Source organism: Protopterus annectens, chromosome 10.part0 (assembly GCF_019279795.1).
Source record: "Protopterus annectens isolate FY-2018-M chromosome 10.part0, PAN1.0, whole genome shotgun sequence".
Lineage (NCBI taxonomy): Eukaryota > Metazoa > Chordata > Ceratodontiformes > Protopteridae > Protopterus > Protopterus annectens.
The window spans coordinates 779,849,403-779,863,409 of NC_056744.1; the positions used below are offsets into that span (position 1 = coordinate 779,849,403).

Sequence of the window (14,007 nt, forward strand, 5' to 3'; positions counted from 1 at the left end):
TCATCTAGATGTAATAAATGTCATATATTCATTAAGACCCTCTGACTACAGCACTCTTTAAAAACGTTCTGTGCCTTTATATACTCCTACAAGTGAGGATGGGTCCTATCTAAACAGAGTCACATGTGGTGATAAAATCATTCCAACAACCATATTCTTGCTCTCCACCCCTAAGGTAGCCACAGCACCATAGAATTGTGCAAAAAATTCCAGCCTATCTTGATTTGAACAACAGACAGAGCTAATGATCTCCCCCAGTGAGGCATGAAAGGCCCTATTATCCATCTAACCTTATTGTCTACCATTTTCTTAACTAATACCCATCCAAGGGTTGCTCCCAGACCAATAAACTCTCCAGCCTCTGAGACCTCATTAAGGTTGAATAGTAGAGGATCATCCCACATTATCTTCAATAAGTGCCAGTGCCTTCACAGAACCTTGCATTTCTGTCCACATATAACATCCACCTTCTGCCTTTTAACCCATTCCATATGTGCACTCCTCTTAAAGGGGTTTATTAAGCTGTTAATATTAATGCAGCTAATACCAATCACAGTCCACCAAAACCAAGTACAAATGAAGAATAGGAGTCAGGAATCCACACCACAGTACTTTAATTAAGCGCTTTCGTCTCATAGTAGAAACTTCATCAGAATACATAATACTCAAACCCCACCTGTTATATATCCCCATAAATGATGACATCATTTATTTTCATTTAATATTAAAGCAGTGTTCCTACATTAAAATCCATTCCTACTAGTTAATATGCTACATATGTTGATCTTTTTGTACATGATGAAACTTCTCTTATTGCTCAGGAACCAAAGCATATTTTTTGACATCACACATCTACATATACAGCCACTATTGTTACAAAAACAGTATCAAAATGTAATAATTTACTACCATGATGTACAACATGCATACAAGCATACAAACATAATGGTACATTGTAAAAATTACTAAAATAAGAATACAGATAAAGAATGAATATGGAATATGAAAATAGAGTATGAAGATTTCAGAAGGAGCAATATTTACATAAATATTGTGCTCTTAACCTTAAAATTGAGCTAATTAAGATGGCACGATTTAACCCGGGGGCTCTGAAGCATTGGTTCTCAGTTGCCATTTCAATTCTTTTTGTTCTAAAAAATCATTAAGTGGACCCCCTCTCTCACCCACAGAAGCCTGGTCTATAACTGTAAAATTCAATTTATGTCCCTCATGTGAAGCAATATGGACGGCTAAAACATTTTTCTTATCCTTTTTACTAATGTCATAGTTGTGCTGATATATTCATGTCCTTAAGGTATTAATAGTTTTCCCTATATAGAAACAGGGACATGAGGCACATAATGCTAGATATACCACAGCTTTACTGCTGCATGTGTATTTCTTGTTCAAATAAATCTTACCATAATGTGGGACTGTTACCTCTTTCCCAACTTTAATATCCCTACATTGTAAACAGAATCCACATTTCACCATACCATTACCCTTCCTATTCACATTTCTATTCCTTTCTAGGATGTTCTTCAGTCTCTGTTCTCTCTTGTAAATTATTCTAGGTGCTGGACCCACTAATTCTAGTTGTTCCCTGTTAACCCTGAAAATACTCCAATTATGGGTTAATCCTTTTTATATCAAAGTAGTGATTATTAAATTTAAAAATGGCTAATTTCTCAATGTTGTAACTCTCCTGTCTATTGCTTAACTCCATCACCTGTATTTTTCCTAATAAAGGGGAAAAGAAACCTTGTTCCCTTTTTTTTAATAACTTCCTTAAATATATTTTCTATAAACCACAATGGATAGTCTCTTTTGATCAACATGTTTTTTAAAACTTCTAACTGCCGCTTAAATTCCCCTTCTTCTGATACCATCCTTGCTATGTGCACCCCCTGTCCCTTCACTAAGGATTTTTTCTGATGGGTCGGGTGGCAACTTTTAAAATGCAGGAGGGTATTGGAGTATGTCGGCTTCCTATAGATAGTAGACATAAATTCCCTTTTATTCTTATTTTTTTTCTATACTAATATCTAGGTAATTAACACCTTCCTTAGTTATATTACTAATGAATTCAAGAAAGTTAGTACTTGTATTTGTGAACTCTATAAGAATTCTAATAATTCTTGTTCACCTTTCTTCCAAAAAGCAATAATACCATTTAAATGCGGCCATAGAATGTCCAGCCCTCAATAAATAAACTTTTAAACACTATTTCTTTTTCCAAGAAAGCCAACACTACGTTTGCAAAAATGGGAGCACATGCTGCCCCCATAGCCACTCCTTTGGCTTGCCTAAACAATTGTTCTTCAAATGTGATGATGTTTGTTTCTAAAACTAATTCCATGAGTGCCCTTAGTCTTAAGTCAGTATATTGACATAAAAAAGCATAGAACCACTCTATACCTATATCATGTGGAATTATCGAAAACAAATCTTTTATATCTATTGTGACAAATATTAAATCATCACTATATTTATCCATGGTAATTTTCCTTAAGCAATCCCAGGAGTCTTTTAATATCCAGGAATAGTCCTTAAGTACGTTCTTCAATTGACTATCTATGAATCGGGCTATAGGATATGTCTTAGAGGCTCTTGCATCTACTAATAGCCTCAAAGGTGGGTCCCGAAGATTTTTGTGTATCTTCAGGACCCCAAAAATTGTAGGAATTTTTGGATGCTTAATTTGCATAAACATATATTCTTCCTCTGTGATGTCCTTATTTAATACCATCTACTCTATTGCAACATCTGCTTTTCTATATGCAACATTCTTTTCATTAATACTGATTTCATCATATGTGTCCGTGTATAATACATTTAACATCTTGTCCATATAAGTATTCAGATTCATTATCACTAAACCTCCACCTTTATCTGGTTTAGCTACCCTAATTTCAGTGTTGTTGCAAAGGATATTCAGAATTTCCATTTCTTCACTAGTCATATTATTTTCACTATACGTTTTCTTTTTGTTCCTTACTGCCTCCCTGATATCATTCTCACACATTTTTTCATATAATTGTATGCTAGGGTTCAGGGGAGGATTAATAGATAGTCAATCATCCGCATATTGAATGCATGTTGGATTTGGGATGAATGCATACATGTCATTAATAAAGATGGAAAATAGAAAGGGTCTTAATATGGAGCCTTAGGAGACTCCGAGGGTGATAGGTAAAAGGGTAGATAGTTTGTTCTACCATAGAACAGCCTGTTGTCTACCACTGAGGTAAGATTGGAACCATTGAATGGCCTGGTCATCTAGGGAGATGGTTTTCAAAGTATGTATGAGTAGTTGGTGGTTTACCCTATCGAAGGCTTTGGAAAGATCAAGAAAGATGGCTGAGGAAAGTTTATTATTGTTGCAGTATTGGTTTATGATGTTGGAGAAGGAGAGGAAGGTGAGGTGTACTATGGAATGGTCTGAAGCCGTGTTGAGAGTTAGCCAAGAGATTGTTCCAGGTGAGATAATTCAGTAGTTGTTTATGGATGCATTCCTCCATAATTTTAGCCATGGGTGATAGAATAGCTATGGGTCTATAATTTGACAGTTCAGTGGAGTGGAATAACATGGGATATCTTCCAGATGGAGGGGATGGAAGCTTCAGATATGGTTCTACTGATCAAGATGGAGATGGGGTATGCTATGGCATCTGCAGCTTTTTGTAGATATTCTTCAGGGAGGAGATCCACAGATAGGGTGGTTGGTTTTAATTTCTTAATTATTGCTTGGACTAGTGACGTGGAATCTGATTGAAAGTTAAAAGAGAGTTGGGAACTGGGTATGATGGCTATCGGATTTGGGCAGCCAGGGAATAGTTGGTTAGCTAGGTGCTGGATGGTTTCTGTAATGAAACTGTTAAAGGTATTGGCAACTTCTTCTGAGGGTTTTGGGTTAGTAGCTGAGGGGTTGGGAGTGGTGGATTGTCCTGGGTGAAGAAGTTTACTTATACCTTCCCAAAACTTTTGAGGTTTGTTTTGGTGTTTCTGTTGTAGATGACAATAATAGTTTTTCTTGTCTAACATAATGAATTTTTTGTGTCATTCTTTAACTGTCTATATCTAAGTTGATGCATGGGGGCTTTTGTGGCACGCAAGGTGGTCCAAGCCTTATTTCTAAGTAGGATTTTCTGTCTGGTTTCTTTTGAAAGCCATGGAGCAACTTTTGCTTTGGTTCTAATAGAACGAGCTGGTGCATGGGTGTCAAGGATGGTTAGGAATTTGGTATTAAAGTAATTTACAGCTTCTTCAAGTGGTAGTTGCTTCATGACTGACTAATTACATAATTTGAGTTAATTTTGGAAATTATTGGAGTTGAAATTGTTATTGTTCCTTATTGTTTTATAAGTGGGTTGGTTGGGGATATAAGCTTTGTGCCTGATTATATAGGTAAGAAAGTGATCACTTATATCATCAGGTAGGGTCCCTGTCTTGTACTTGTGGGGATGATTATTAATGAATATCCAGTCCAGGGTACTTTCTTTATTGATGGGTTTATTGATCCTAGTGGGGGATGATATGACCTGTGTAAATCTGTAAAGGTTTATATGGAGAGTAGGAGGTTCACAGGAACAGATGTTCCAGTCTATGTTGAAGTCCCAAAGAACAATGGTTTCTTGTGGATAGTTACTAGACAGCCAACATAGAATATCTTCTAGGGTATTAATATTATTACCTGGGGGAATATAAACACAGACGATATTTATACATTTATTCTTATCAATATGCAGCTTAGTGATAAGAATTTCAGCATTGTCAACTTGGGGAAATGGGGGAGGGATCATTTAACAACTCAACCATAGATTTATAAAGAACAGGTACCCCACCTCCTTCTTATTGGTATAGTCGAGCTTTAGAATGTTATAATCTGGTGGAATTGCCTCATTGTCTGAAGTAGAAGGTTTGAGCCAGGTTTCAGTAAGACATAGTATATCTGGGGAAAGAACATCCAAGAGGGCATGAAGGTGCCGAATCTTATTATTTACACTTCTAATGTTTAGGTGACTAACCAAGAGTGAGTTTGGAGGTTTGTTTAAAGTGTGCATAGTAGTGGGACAAGTAGAGTTGGACCTAGAGTCAGCAGATGAGGTTGGGCCAGGGTTAGGGTGGATGTCTCCAGCAATTGTGAGGTTGCATTGTAATTTTATTGTGAGCTTTAAGAATTGAATTATTAGACTTTGGTATATTTTGGCTTTAGGGTTGATATATCTGGTTGTAATGGGCTGGAGGTGCCTAGTAGGTGGGGAGTTAGGTGTGTGGGGATTTATTAAATGATCAAACTTATATGGTGCTATAGGAGTGATGGTTTGGCCTCTTGGGTAGTGGAAACCTAGGTAGTTATTATATTCATAGGCTGTGAGAAGATATGGGATGAACATCAAAGGTAGCAGGGAATATATTAGCAATATTTTGAGTGGTGTCATTGCAAGTAGCAGAGGCAGTGTATAGATATTGATTTGCATCCAGGTTAGATACGTTAGATGAGGTAAGCATTGGAGTGTCTTTTTAATGACTTGGTTATTGTTGATTGGTTTTAGAAAGTGGGGGTATGGTTTTAGTACTATAACTTTAGCAGTACTGGAGGCGGGTGGGAATTGCGGGCATGGGTGGGAGCGGAGTGGGTCTTAACCAGACCACAAGATTCTTAGGGTCTGTGTATGTTTTGGAAGTACAATAGAGATTTAAAGTAAGTTAACCTTGTTCTTTTTCTTTTAATTTGGACTTCAGAATATCGTATTAGTGTTTTTTTAGCTATATAAGTATTTTACCTTTTTAGTCCACTGGTAAAACACTAGTGTTCTTAAGCTGGTTTTCAGTTGGTGTTTCAGGTTTAAGGGCTAGGGTCTTCAGAAATATAGTTATAGTACCATATATAGCTCTAGGGTTAGTTGTTGGGAGTAGAGCCAATTAAAATAATGTAGGTTTACTCACGGGTTTTTCAGGGATATCTAGTGGTGTTATAGACCCAGTCTGGCTTATTAATACAGATTAACCAGACAATATAATGGTGATAGTACCCTTAGCCATTCTTTTTCAATGTTGAGGGACAGAGCAGGAAAAGTTCCAGATAGTTTTCAGCAGGGAGGTTTCCTTCGACTGTTGCAAGCCTTTCAGGATGAGAATAGATATAGGGGTCTAATACCTGTTAATAGATACAAACATTAGAGCATGTAATAAGTAGAAGGTATTTCAGCCAGTAAAATATTACACTTAAATGAACATTTTTATTTTGTTTTCCACAAAGCTTAAATGAACATTTTTAGTTTGTCATCAACAAAGCAGTAATAACCTTCAAGAATGGCAAGAATTGTCTTCAACAGAGCAGTAATAACCTTCAGGAGTGGCCTTAATAGTATCATTAGCTAAACAATGTTATAATACTTATAACAGCACAGTGGTAGTCTTATTAGAGTGCACCTAGCAAATTCAGTAGTTTAAAAAGGCAAAAGTAGTTTGGGATAGTAGGGTTTTAACTTAAAGTATCAAACAGCACACAGTCGCTAATCTAGAATAGTAGCATTTTCATTTAAAGTAGCAAACAATACACAGTCGCTAATCTACATTCCAAAAATGCTCAGCATTACAGCTGCGACGTTTATAGTGGGACAAAAGCAGATAAATAGCAATACTACAAAGTCCTGAACAAGTATTCATGCTTAGCAACAATCCAGCAATTTCACCATGATATAACTGACAAAAACAGTTGCAAATTGTTATAGGGTTGCACCTTTTAATTGGGCCAAAGTGGGACATGGGAGTGTGGCCATTATGACACTGGCCACACCCACTACCATGACATCACCACATGCATGGTGACAGAGATGCAGTTATGGGTACAACAGCTGGCTGGCTGCTGGGGTGGCTAGCTGGCTGCCTGGAGTGGCTGGCTGGCTGGATGGGCGTTTGGATGACTGGCTGAATGAATGGCTGGCTGGCTGGAGTGGCTAGATGGCTGGTTGGACGAATGACTGGCTGAATGAATGGATGGCTGGCTGGCTGTCTGGAGTGGCTAGCTGGATGGGAGTAGCTGGATGAATGACTGGTCACTGCAGTGGTTAGCTGACTGGCTGCTGGAGTGGCTAGCTGGATGGGAGTAACTGGATGAATGGCTGGTCACTGCAGTGGTTAGCTGTCTGGCTGCTGGAGTGACTAGATGGATGGATGGCTGCACTGATGCATGAATGGTTGGCTGGCTGTACACCTCTCAACTGTACAGATTTTTACAGACTATCCAGATTTTTCCCTCAGATGTTTGTTCTGTTTCTAATAGAATTGGCTCTGTAGCTGTCTAGCTTGCTTAGCTGTTTGCTGGCTATCTCAGCTATTTAAAAAAAACTGTCTCTGCTACTTTTCATAGAGGCTGTAGAAGTGGTAAAATAAACCGCTCTACAGCAGCGATCTTTGTAGGGCTCTTCCTGCCCCATTCCCCACTCCCTTCATAAATTACAGCCAGTTACTGCACAATTTAAAGCACCTGGACCTAACAGGGGTCAGCTCTGCCTGCAGGTCTGGGTTGGTGACGTAAGTGAATTTCCGTGAAAAAGCCAAAAGTAATTGCGACTTTTCCACGGCAATTCAGTGCGATCGCAAAAGTGGGACTTTTCAGGTCCCACTACTTGATACAATGGGCAATGGGATAAGGTAGCTTAATCCATGAGTGTCCCGCTGACAACGGGATGGATGGGAACCATAAATTGTTAAGACAATAAGCCAAAACTGTGTATTACATACCATGCAATTCAGGATGCAGCCGATTGGGTCCAGGAGCACTGGGGTTTTGAAAACAATGGCGGTTAGATAGGATATATTTGTAACCTCGCTGTTGTAGTTGGACAGGGGGAGGGAAACAGCACTTTATTGTCTTAACCAGACCACAAGGTTCTTAGGGTTTGTTTATGCTTTGGAGAGCAAAAGTATTGTCATAAATGTTCCACTGCTCTCTGATGTACTACAGTATCTGCTTCATAAAGCAGTGACTATTGGCTTGCCTACAGCAAATATAATTTATAAGAGGGTGAAAGTATATATGTACGTATGTATGTATATATATATATATATATATATATATATATATGTGTGTGTGTGTGTGTGTGTGTGTGTGTATGTATGTATGCAGGCATAGATGTATGTATGTCTGAATGCATGCATGTATTGTTTATTTGTCCATTGACATTTGTTGAGTTGAAATTTCCAGCTTGGATGCCCTCTTTTCAGTGGAGTCCCAATTAGATAGTTCCAAACACAAAAAAGCAAACAGTTTGGGCATGTAATATACTACAAGACCAGAAAGCAGATTGTCGACTGACAAGGTGTTACAATTTCTGGAGGCATAACATGACAGTAGATATGAAGAGCCCGGGTAAGTTACACAATAGAAGAAAAACATCAGAACTGTGTAAACAGACATACACAAAACTTTACATGATTGCATCATGAATGAACCACTGCAGGACAGAAATGAGATATGGTAGTACACAGCACAATTGAAATAGTACATTTGTACAGTGGAGAAACTATGAGCATAATGCTATGGTTTCCCTATGTGTGCTGATGCACTTGCATTTAGTAAATTTGTAGAGTGGAGAAGCTATGACCATTATAGTGAGATTTACCTATGTGTGTTGATTCAGTTGCATTTAGTAAATGTGTACAGTGCAGAAGCTATGACCATTATGTTAAGGTTTACCTATGTGTGTTGATGCAGTTGCATTTAGTAAATTTGTATAGTGGAGAAGCTATGACCATTATGTTGAGGTTTACCTATGTGTGTTGATATAGTTGTATTTAGTAAATGTGTACAGTGGAGGAGCTATGACCATTATGTTGAGTTTACCTATCTGTGTGGATACAGTTGCATTTAGTTAATGTGTACAGTGGAGATGCTATGACCATATGTTGAGGTTTACCTGTGTGTGTTGATGCAGTTGCATTTCATAAATTTGTAGAGTGGAGAAGCTATGATCATTATATTGAGGTTTACCTATGCGTGTTGATACAATTGCATTTAGTAAATATGTACATTGCAGATGGTATGACCATTATGTTGAGGTTTACCTATATGTGTTGATGCAGTTGCATTTAGTAAATTTGCAGAGTAGAGAAGCTATGATCATTATATTGAGGTTTACCTATGTGTGTTGATACAGTTGCATTTAGTAAATTTGTACATTGCAGTCGATATGGCCATTATGTTGAGGTTATGTGTATTGATGCAATTGCATTTAGTACATTTTTATAGTGGAGAAGCAATGACCATTATGTTGAGGGTTACCTATGTGTGTTGATGCAGTTGCATTAATGAATTTGTAGTGTGGAGAAGCTATGACCATTATATTGAGGTTTACCTATGTGTGTTGATACAGTTGCATTTAGTAAATTTGTACAATGCAGTCGATATGACCATTATGTTGAGGTTTAACTATGTGTGTTGATGCAGTTGCATTTAATAAACTTTTATAGTGGAGAAGCTATGAGCATTATGTTGAGTTTTACGTATGTGTGTTCATACAGTTACATTTAGTAAATGAGGTTTACCTATGTGTGTCGATACAGTTGCATTTCCAGATGGTAAGAAGGAGGGCAGATTGTAGGGCCGTGGATGCATTCCTATAATGTAAACTCCTTATTTTATGAGAGATCTTATTCTATAGTTTGCCAGTGCAAACCAGAAGTATTAAATACTCATGCTTACTGATAAATTTAGGAATGTTAATAAGATGCTACATAGATTTTCTAAAATTCTGGGTGAAAGGTTGCTCCCCACATAACAGTGCCAAATAATGAAGAATAATTTCATCTATGGAGGTATTTGTGAGGCAAAAATGATGGCAAAGTAATGGTTAAATATAAGCCTGTCAATTTACATTTAAACTTGCAGGCAGTGAAAATACTTACAAAGGCCCTTGAAAAGTAAGTAGATCCATCAAAACGTATGGACATCTAATTAGCATTAGAACTGAATACCAAATAGAACATAACTCTTCCATCTTCCAGTAGGAATGTGAGATACTACTGAAAAACACATATTTAAAAAGCGAGACTGACAAAATGATGGAAAATATGAGCACATTATCAAACAGCCAGTATAAAATTGGTAGACTTTAATGAACTTTACTGAAAAATTCTACCACACAAAGTTATTTATGTATTTTTGCATCTGATGAAGAGAGATAGAAGATGTTTGTTCTTTTTCTTTTAAATTATCTGTGCAACTAATATGTTGGTCATGTACTGTGCCTTTCCGTGTACTAGATAGCTTCAACAATCACATGTGATGAGGAGATTTAAAAAACTGTGTCAAGGGGTAAATCAAGTCTGTGAATACAGACATTCCTGCAAACAGGGACAGTTGAGAGATCTGCAAACAAGATTATGTAGAGAGAGAAAAAAGAGTTGATTAAGGCTGTTGTGTCTTTCTTCACATCTTCTATTTTTATTGCAATGGTGAGATTAAATTTGTCAAAAGGTGAGAGAATACTTTAGTGCTGGTAAAAGAGCAGGTTACTGAGGATAACTCCAAAAAAAACAGCAAACTCTACTTCTTCTGTAAGTGTTTAATCAAGTGCTTTGATAAAATGAACTTTTAGAAAATGTAATCCTAGGTTTCTAGGTTCATAAATATGTACTAGGCTAATGGCCGTTACCTTTACAAGCCTAGCCCATAGAAGTGCCCTTGCATCGTGCCACCCGACTTTAGTTCCCAGTGCCTCTATCAAGTAGAGCCATTGGAGTGATCCCCTGGGTGAACTTTCTATTTACCATCCACTCATCAAAATTTTTCTTGAAGAGGGTCAGTGAGGTGTTCTGCTTGACATGTATGGGAAGTCTATTCCAAAGCATGGGCAGTCTCTTGGTTATGAACCTGCCCCTCCAGCATATTCTTTTGATTATGGTAAAGAGGTTGAGGTCTCTGGAGCGTGTGGTGTGGAGGGATTGGAATTTCTTTAGATGTAGCATTTCTAATAGAGCTGGGTCAGACATGGCTTTGTAAGTCAAGCATAGATCGCCACTTAGTAGACAATATGAGACAGAGAATAGCTGGGGTTTTTTGAGTCTGTCCATGTAGGACATGTGTTTAAGGCCTAGGATCCTATTCATGAGGTACTTTTGTGGTCTTTCCAGCTGTTGCATGTGTCTAGTGAGGTACATGCCAAATGGGGCATTATACTCGATGACTGGCCTAATGAGGGAAGAGCAGAGAGAGATGATGACCTCTTTCTTCCTGGATGCAAAACCTTTGGTAATGAGATGTGCCACATAGAAGGATTTCTGAACACAGTGGCAATGTGGTGGTCAAAAAAGAGGTTACTGTCAACCTGTGTCCCCAGATCTCTTATAACGCCTTCAGTGTTCAGTGGGCTCCCATCGATGTGGTAATTAGTGGGAACTGAGTTTTTCCCAAAGGGGATGATGACACATGTTTTGGCATTACTCTTAAGGCCATTGTTTCAACAGCAGTCATTGGTCTCAGTGAGCCTTTCTGTAGGATGTCTACATCACTTGGGAAGTTAATAATGGATCCCAGCTTGCAGTTGTCTCCGAACTTGGTCAGCCAGAGTCCCTCTGTGTTGACCTGGACTTCTGAGAAGTAGATGCCAAACAGGAGAGGACCTAGGACCAATCCCTGTGGGACTTCACTCATGACTGGTCAGCAGTCTGACTTGGAGTCCACTACTTTCACACTGTGGACTCTATCTGTGAGCCAATTTGCAACCCACCTAGTGATATAGGGGTTGATGCCTAGTTTGGTGAGTTTATCAATAATTCCTGAGTGGGAATGGTATCAAAGGCCTTGACCAGATTGAAGTAGGGTGTATCAACTGCCTTGCCCTCATCCACAGCTCTTATGACTGACTCAAAGAAGTCAACTAGGTTGAGCAGGCATGACCTACCTTTCACAAAACCAAACTGAGTGGGATCTAGAGTTTGGAGATTCCCTATATCCTTGTTAATTAGGTCCATGATGATGCGCTCCATAGCCTTACATATCAGACTCATTAGGCTAATGCGGCAATAATTCCCAGGGTCTGTAGTCACTCCCCCTTTATGGAGAGGGATGACTGTAGCAGTGTGCCATTCAGTAGGGACAAAGCCTGAAGTGAGGCTGTGATTAAACAGGGCACACAGATGTGGTGTCAGTTCACTTTGTAGTTCATGTAGAACACATCCAGGGATATTGTCAGGTCCCATGGAAGCTGTATTCTTGGCCTTGGACAATGCACCTTTAACCTGTGCTGCAGTAATGCTGGGTGACTGGCATTCCTCCGGTATTGTGATTGGTCCTTTGGGGGGGAGAGAGGGGTAAAGTTGGCACTGAATCTGTCGGCCAGTATGTTGCAATATCTGTTGGCTCAGTATAGGGGGTACCATTGTGCAGTAACTCAGAGCAAACCTGGGTATTACCATGGAGATTCTTGATATAACTATAGAAGGCTTTGTTGTTGCTTTTAGTGTCTGCCACAATTCTGCCTTCATAGCTGGCTTCAGAGGTTTTGATGAGGGATCTCAACTTTTTGTTGAGGCTAATAAGAGAGTTTTCCAGTCTTGGGACTTCATCCTTTTCTGCAACAGTTTCTTCCTTCTATTGTAGAATTTATTAATGGCAGGGGACCACCAGACTGATTTCCTCTTTTTGGAGGAGATTGTCTTGGTTCTGTTGGGTATGGCTAGTTCCATGTATTTATGTACATGTTCGTACAGTGCATTTGTGTATGATTCAGCAGTCATGGATCTATTTTCCATTGACGTGGGTGATGTAAAGTTAGCCACTTCTGTTTTTAGGAGCCGAAAGACCGCTTTGGAGTAGTTTTTCAAGGTGGTTACCTTTACGGGGGGTGTGGGTGAGATGTGGATTTCTATGGTGATTAGTTTGTGGTTGGGTCTAACCAGGGAGGAATTAACTATTGGTGTAGAGCAACGGTTGCCCATGTTAGTAATAACCAGGTCAAGGATGTTGCTTCCTCTAGTGGGGGTAAGAATGAGCTGGTCCAGGGCATTGGAACTGATGAATTTGAGGAAGCATTGAGCCAGTGTATTGGTGCATAAGTCATTTTCCCAGTTGATGGTGGGGTCCTGGAAGTCACCTAGTATGAGAGTGTTGGGTTGGACCATAATAGTTTCCAGGGTGCTTAGGAATATGGAGTGAGAGTCTTGAGACATGGTTGGGGACCTATAGCAGGCTACGACCTGAATTGCCATCTTACCCAATGTTAGTTGTTCCTGAAGTATCTCAGATGCGTTATGCTGGGCTACTAGTCTGGAGGTGTACATATCCTTTATGAATATGGAGACACCACTGCCTTTGGAGCTTCGGTCCATGTTCTGGGGCAGAAAGGTGTGGAATAAGTTATAGCCTGGTAGCACAGGGGTGCTTTGTACTGCTTTAAACTAGGCCTCCGTTACAGCACAAATGTCTATGTTCTCCATTTTGAGGAGTGCTTCGAGCAAGTGCATCTTGAGATTTAGACTTCTTGTGTTGAGCAGCATGACCCTCAAATTGCATTTATTTATAGCTGTTATGGTGGTAATTTGGTCTTTGGAACATCATCTAAAAAAGGCACTATAGGGGTGGCAAGAGCCTTAGCCAGTATCCAGAAACCCAGGGGCAACAGATGCAGGCCGTCTCTGGCAAAGCATTGAGGTCTGTCAGTCATGTCATCCCAAGCAGACAGATACTGGATCCCCTTAGAATGACACCAGAAACGTAGCCAATTGTTGGCGTCAATCATTTTCTGCTTGTACTGCTTATCATTCTGGGCAATGGTAGGATGCTGCTCAGGGCTAGGGTCATACCTGCCTGGGCCACATCATCCAAGCTGTTAGAGGGTAATGAAGAAGGATGAGATAAGAGGGAGAACAGCATATATTTAGTTTTGGAGGGATTCCACTGAATGCCTTAACTACTTAACAATGTTTGCAGAGAGTGAAAGGATGTCTGAGGTAGGAAGCAAGCAAACTCATGAGACTTGCCAGAGTATCAGAGACAGAGAC

General features: G+C 39.2%; 1 protein-coding gene across 1 annotated transcript in view; it reads right to left on the reverse strand.

The window, feature by feature from the left end:
* Positions 1 to 14,007, reverse strand: part of IL12RB2 (interleukin 12 receptor subunit beta 2) — a 581,203-nt gene that overhangs the window by 411,990 nt on the left and 155,206 nt on the right. The gene's annotated exons all lie outside the window — the stretch shown is intronic.